This window comes from Gymnodraco acuticeps, unplaced genomic scaffold (assembly GCF_902827175.1).
Source record: "Gymnodraco acuticeps unplaced genomic scaffold, fGymAcu1.1, whole genome shotgun sequence".
Taxonomy (NCBI): domain Eukaryota; kingdom Metazoa; phylum Chordata; class Actinopteri; order Perciformes; family Bathydraconidae; genus Gymnodraco; species Gymnodraco acuticeps.
The window spans coordinates 60,959-67,312 of record NW_022989916.1 but is presented as its reverse complement, the minus strand read 5'-3'; positions in this window follow the sequence as shown (position 1 = coordinate 67,312).

Genomic DNA, 6,354 nt, shown 5'->3' with positions numbered 1-6,354 from the left:
CAGGTATCGGGACCAGCCAGTCAGAAACAGGGGGCATTTTGCATGAAGAAACAACAGTATATATGGATATGTTTTGAGGTGTAGAATCACTTCTTATCTTCCACCGGACCCAACTCCTTTAATTTCCCCGGGAAGGTTTCACACAAGCTATTCTTTTAAAACAATCAAACATTGTACACAGATATATTGGTGCTTGGGATTATTCCCAGAAAGAACCTTGAAAAAGAACATGTGTGTGTGTTAGTGAGGGGAAGTGTATGTGTGTGTGTGTGTGTGTGTGTGTGTGTTAGTGAGGGGAAGTGTGTGTGTGTGTGTGTGTGTGTGTGTGTTAGTGAGGGGAAGTGTGTGTGTGTGTGTGTGTGTGTGTGTGTGTGTGTGTGTGTGTGTGTGTGTGCTGATAAGCGGAGGCGTATGTGTGTGTGTTGCTGATATCTGGGTTAAGGAGTTTATGTGTGTGTGCTGCATGGAGACAGGAGGTGTGTGTCAGGGTCTCTGGGTCATGGAGTGTAAGTAAGAAGGTTTATATATATATATATATATAGGATTACTTTAAACAGTCCCAAATAATACATGTTCACTTCAATACAGTTCAAGATAATACCTGTTTACTTTAATACAGTTTAGAACAATATCTGGGTGCTTTAACATGCAAGCACTATTTTAGCATGTTCAATTCATAAATGAAAATGACATCAGCTTAATAATGTCCTAATGTGAACACATTGTGTATGTGTGTACCTTTTACTCACACACCTAAACGTAATTTCTTTTCAACACTGTCTATAAACAAATGTACACAATTTGATAAGTTGGTCAACTTTAATACCAAGATACCTTTATATACCCTTACAACCCTAGTGTCATCCTTGTTGTAAAAACTAGATTTTAACATTCAACAAGGACAAATCCATGTATCCCTGATATTCAAATAACTGGTTAAAGGTTTCTGAAGATCATCGTCACAACAGGCGGCCATGTTTGTGTCTTAAAGTCTCTCATTTGATCCTGAACACTGTCAGATCTGATCCCTGAACAGATTGCAGTTCTTTCAAGTTGTCTTTCTGTTTTTCTGTAGTGATGAACAGTTTAGGACACTGACCATGTAAAGACTTGAGTCTGAATGAATGAAGTAAACTCTTGTAATGAAATATTTTTTAAAGGAAATAATATAATCTGCTGATCACATCTCGTGTCATCCCTACCTTTCATTTTGTGTTAGTTTGACTAGTTTGAATTAGTATTCATTCTTATGCAAACAGTTGTTGTCCGTTGCTTTTTTATTATTCTTTTTTTATGACAAAAAAATACCATGTCAAAATGCAAGAAAAACAATAGCAGCACTTTTAGAACCAATACTGATAATACAAATATGAAGAATATGTAGGTGGAATGATGTGTAACATAAAGAGGTTATTTTTAAAGAGTACATATGAACTCTGTCACAATATGAATACCTATATTATTTAAAAATAATTATAATGCTAATCAATGTAGTTAACTTTGTTAATTGTGAAGACACCATTAAGCAAAAAGTAAGTTGCATACTTAAAAATGTATATATGCTGACTAAAACACACACACACGTACACTACATAGACAAAAGTGTTGGGCCACCTACACGTTACACCTACAGGAGCTTTTATGACATCCCATTCCAAATTCTTAGGCATTAATATGAAGTTGTTCCCCCCTTTGCAGCTACAACAGCTTCCACTCTTCTGGGAAGGCTTTCTACAAGATTTTGGAGTGTGTCTGTGAATGCTTGCCCATTCATCAAGAAGAGCATTTGTGAGGTCAGACACTGATGTTGGACCAGAGGCTGGCTCTCTGTTCTAGTTCATCCCAAAGGTGTTCAATGGAGTTGAGGTCAAGGCTCTGTGCGGGCCAGTCAGGTTCTTCCACACCAAACTCATCCAACCAGGCCTTTATGCACCTTGCTTTGTGGGGCACAGTCAGTTTGGAACAGAAAAGGGCCTTCCCCAAGCTGTCCAAGATGACTTGGATTCTTGGCATTGTGTCTGGTGATGTAAGGCTTGATTCAGCTGCTCGGCCATGAAGCTCCCGGCGCACAGTTTGGTGCTGATATTAATGCCAGAGCTGGAACTCTGCAGAGCTTTGGCCACTTTTACGCACTATGCTCCTCAGCACAAAAAACGCAAAAATAAATATGCGAATAACATTTTTTTGATGAATGGCTGAATTTGCCTTACTTTGCCAATGTGAACTAACTTAGCACTCGAGAAGCAAGTGCACCTTCCTCTTGCTTTTTCATTAATACTTTTATGTTAATTCACCTGTAAAACATTAATGTGTTTATTTCTTATTGTTACCATGGTAACAATAAGTGCATTTGTTTTGAACTGCAATTTTTACACATCACATGGAACGTGATGACATCTTCAAAGCCAATTTGACTGTCAGATGGAATGCTATGACATCAAAGCGATATTGCTGTCAGAGGGAATGCTATAAGACAACTTGGGAAACTAATTTTCTGTCATTAGGCAAAGGTTAGCACAAGTGACTTTGAGTAGCAAGACATCATTACATTTTTCATTATTTACTTGTTCAAATATTACTCTCATTAGTAGAAAGTTACAGGTTTGCACAAGTTCTTCCTCAATCTATTCAGTTCAACACAAACCAGAGACAAGCAAACATGGCAAAGGCAAATAACAGTGATTTGAGAAGCCGTGTGGATGCATATATTAATAAACATTGGGAGATGGACACCTGTAGAGAACTTGATTCCACCAGGACCGACCTTTTGTCGTGTAAGACAAGAGAAAGAGCCAAACTGAAAAGCAAGTATGAGACCCTGGGTGCAGTCCTTGATCGGCTGCGTGGCGTAGATGCAGTAAAAGGGTCAAGCTCTGGGCACCGAGATGAAATTGCAAGTCTGAAATTGAAGCTGAATGCGGCTGTGGGCAGGGGGAAAGACACTGCTGGAAACCTTGAATTCCAAATCAAATTAAATAAGGACTTAAAGTGCCAGCTTCAGAACATGTGTGCAAAGCAGTCCAAGACTAAACTGGACGAAGAGAAAACAAACGAGGTCCTCCGCAGTCAGTTGAAGGAGATCCAGGTAAGGTCAGCCTCCAGATTGAGCCTTGAATCTGCCATCAACATGGATCTCCAAAACAAGCTGGAGGTGGCCAGTAAACGGCTGGAGATGGCCAGTAAACAGCTGCAGCCGCCTCCAAGTCACATGAGCACACAGGCTCCTGAGGATCTGTCAGAGTGGCAGCTGAAGAAATCCCCAGGATTGCTGGATCTTTCCAACATCCTGTCTAGTGATGAGCAGGAAGAGCCAGAAACAGAAGCTACAAGAACAAATATCTGTTTCACAGCTGAGGAGGAGGTACCGCTCCAAGGAGCGGAGAAGGGAAATGCACCCGCTGCAGAGACCTCAGGGAGCAGCCTTGGAGGTCTCCCAAGGTTTTCAGATAGTGTAGAAGACCTTGCTGAAGACAAGTTTATCGAGAAAGTAAAACAGAGAATGGTTCACATCAAGATCAGCCAGCTGCGGGAAATAACAGAGGAAGCAGTGAATCAGGTGTGGGAGACCGTAGACCCCCTGCTGAGGAGCCAGCGGGTGCAGATGGACCAGCTGGTGCGTGCTGTGAAGCTGGCCCAGAAGCAGCTGGTGGACCAGCGTGAAGAGGACTCTAAAGTTCTGCTGCGGACGGAGAAGGACTGGGAGTGGAGGTTTCAACAGATCCTGACCAGGAGGTCCCCCAGAAGGAGTTGGGTTGTCCGCATGTTTGGATGCGGAAGTGAGGAGGATTGGGGACCCCACTATGGGTAATGGCCCCCTGTTGAAGTCCCTTGCATTAATGCATCAATATTAGTTTTAATCAACAACAAAAAGAAAATAATAGTAAAGGTAATAATAACAACAATAGTAATGATGATATTAATAACAACAATAGTAATGATAATAATAACAATAGTAACAATACAAATAATAATAACAATAGTAATGATGATATTAATAACAACAATAGTAATGATAATAATAACAATAGTAACAATACAAATAATAATAACAATAGTAATGATGATAATCATTTGTATAAAAATACCAATAGTAATGATAGTGATAATAATATCAACTGTTTAAATAATGTAATACATATATTTATGTACATTTATTACATGGCTTAGTTGAATACTCGATTCTGATTGGTCAATTCAGAACACGTGACACGTTGTTAATCCAGAACAGACAGAGCGTTGTTAAGGACGCTCACATCTGCACAAAGAAGTCCGGTCGATTGAACTGTATACAGTTTGGCTGAAAAGCAAAGTGCATCAGGTGATCTGCCTGTCGGGTGTTCTTTTACCCACAATGACCACCCTCGCTGCACATTATCCCTTACATATACAATTTCAATCATTATTATATTTGTAAATCATTTTTTTAAGACATATATATTTTATAAATATTAAATAATGCATTTGTAATATAACATGTCAATACAATGTAAACCCAAAACAGAAGTCAGACCTGTTGTTTCATTTCTGTATAAACCTATAGAGGGCATTTTAGACAATATCTCACTTCAAAACTGCTGTTCTAAGTATCACTCTTTAAAGATCTTATTTATCATTTCTGATCAGGGTGTAAGGTACTTTTGTTTGGAACTTAAAGATTTGCAAGAGTTACATTTCGGTGGTACAAAAGTAACTTAGTACATTTACTCATGCATTATGGAAAGGAGAAGAAACATTTCCAAATTGGCCCCCGTCCAGTACAAACCTGTCCTGACAAATCATTTCAACTGTCCAGAAGTCAATGTAAACTGCCACTAAATGATTATCTCTTTACTGTTGTATTGCCATCCATAGCAGTTATTGACAAACAATTAAAATGTTTAGGAAATAAATTGTTTTTTTTAATTCAATATATCAATCAATCAAATCATATGTCCCAATGACACAAATCATAAATTGCCTCGGGGGGGCTTTCATACAGTTTGTCCTTAGACTGTTGCAGCTGACAAGAAATAACTCCCCATAAGAACCCTTACAATAAGTATAGGCTTTGAACAATCTTTAGTTTTATAATTATGGTGTAAATGCGCTTACACTTTTCTCTCACTTCTCACGAATCTGGAAACTTTAACGTTTAAAAAATAAAATAAACACAAATTCACAACATTGAACCCAACTGCCTCCCGTAATTCCAGCATGGGATTTTACCATGAATTGTCTGTGATAGCTGGTTTGTTGATGCTTTGAGTGTAATTTTTGGACTTCATGCCAATACATCTGAAATCATCAGAACAAGGCTGATAAGTTATAATAAAATAAACAAACTCTCTAATTTCTCTTAACAGTGTGTAATACATTTCTTCATAACACCACCACACATATTTTTGTTTCATCTCCACCCAAAAAACCAACCTGGTATCACGGCAAGACGTGAACATGTGACGATTTACCATGCTGGGAGACGTGAAGATGTCACGGTTTCGTCCCTTCAAACGTGACAGTTACACGGTATTGTTAACATGGCCCAACCAGTGGAGAAATACCCGGAAGTGCCAAGCAAATGCTCTACCGCGACTATTGGTCGGTTTTTATTGTCTAAATTTGATATTTTTAATAAAAAAATGTAATCGTCACACTCGATCTCGCCGATTTTCTTGTGGCCCCAGCTGGTCGACACCTCTTTTAGCAGAAACAAAGGCTACATTAATGTATTAAATCGATGTTAATCCATTTGCATTGTTGTGGAAATACCGGACGTGACGTTGTGTGATCGCTTAGCAACTGACCTCCGTGGAAATAAACACCACTAAGGTTCAAGGGTTTTTGTTATCAGATGCTAGCTACAGTGTAATTTTGGCATTTAAAATCTTAGATCCCGAGCTCCTCCAACAGTGCAACATAATATAAATAGGACATAATAAGAAAATTAGAAAAAGATAAATAAAAAATTGTGCAAAATACACCACTTTTGGTTCAAATTATGAAACCAGTAGATTCATTCATTTATTTATTTTTCAACCAAAAGCTGCTGCAATTGCTGAATCTCATCTTCTGGAAACAAACAAAAAAGAAAATGTTCAGCATCACAACAGCGTAATCATATTGCATCAGGTATTCGTTTGATTATGTTGACACATTTCCTAACTTTCAATGATAGTAAATGTCATCCTACCAACAAGCTGAGGGGGTACTGCAGAGGTTGCTCCCGCTGGTTCCACAGTCAATGGACTGTCAATGGCAACAGTTCTGACTGAAAAATAATAATTATAATAGATATATTGATAACAGATCATAATTACAGAGAACAGGAGGCAATCGCAGACAAATGTTATGCATTAAAAGAGTTCTAACAGTTCT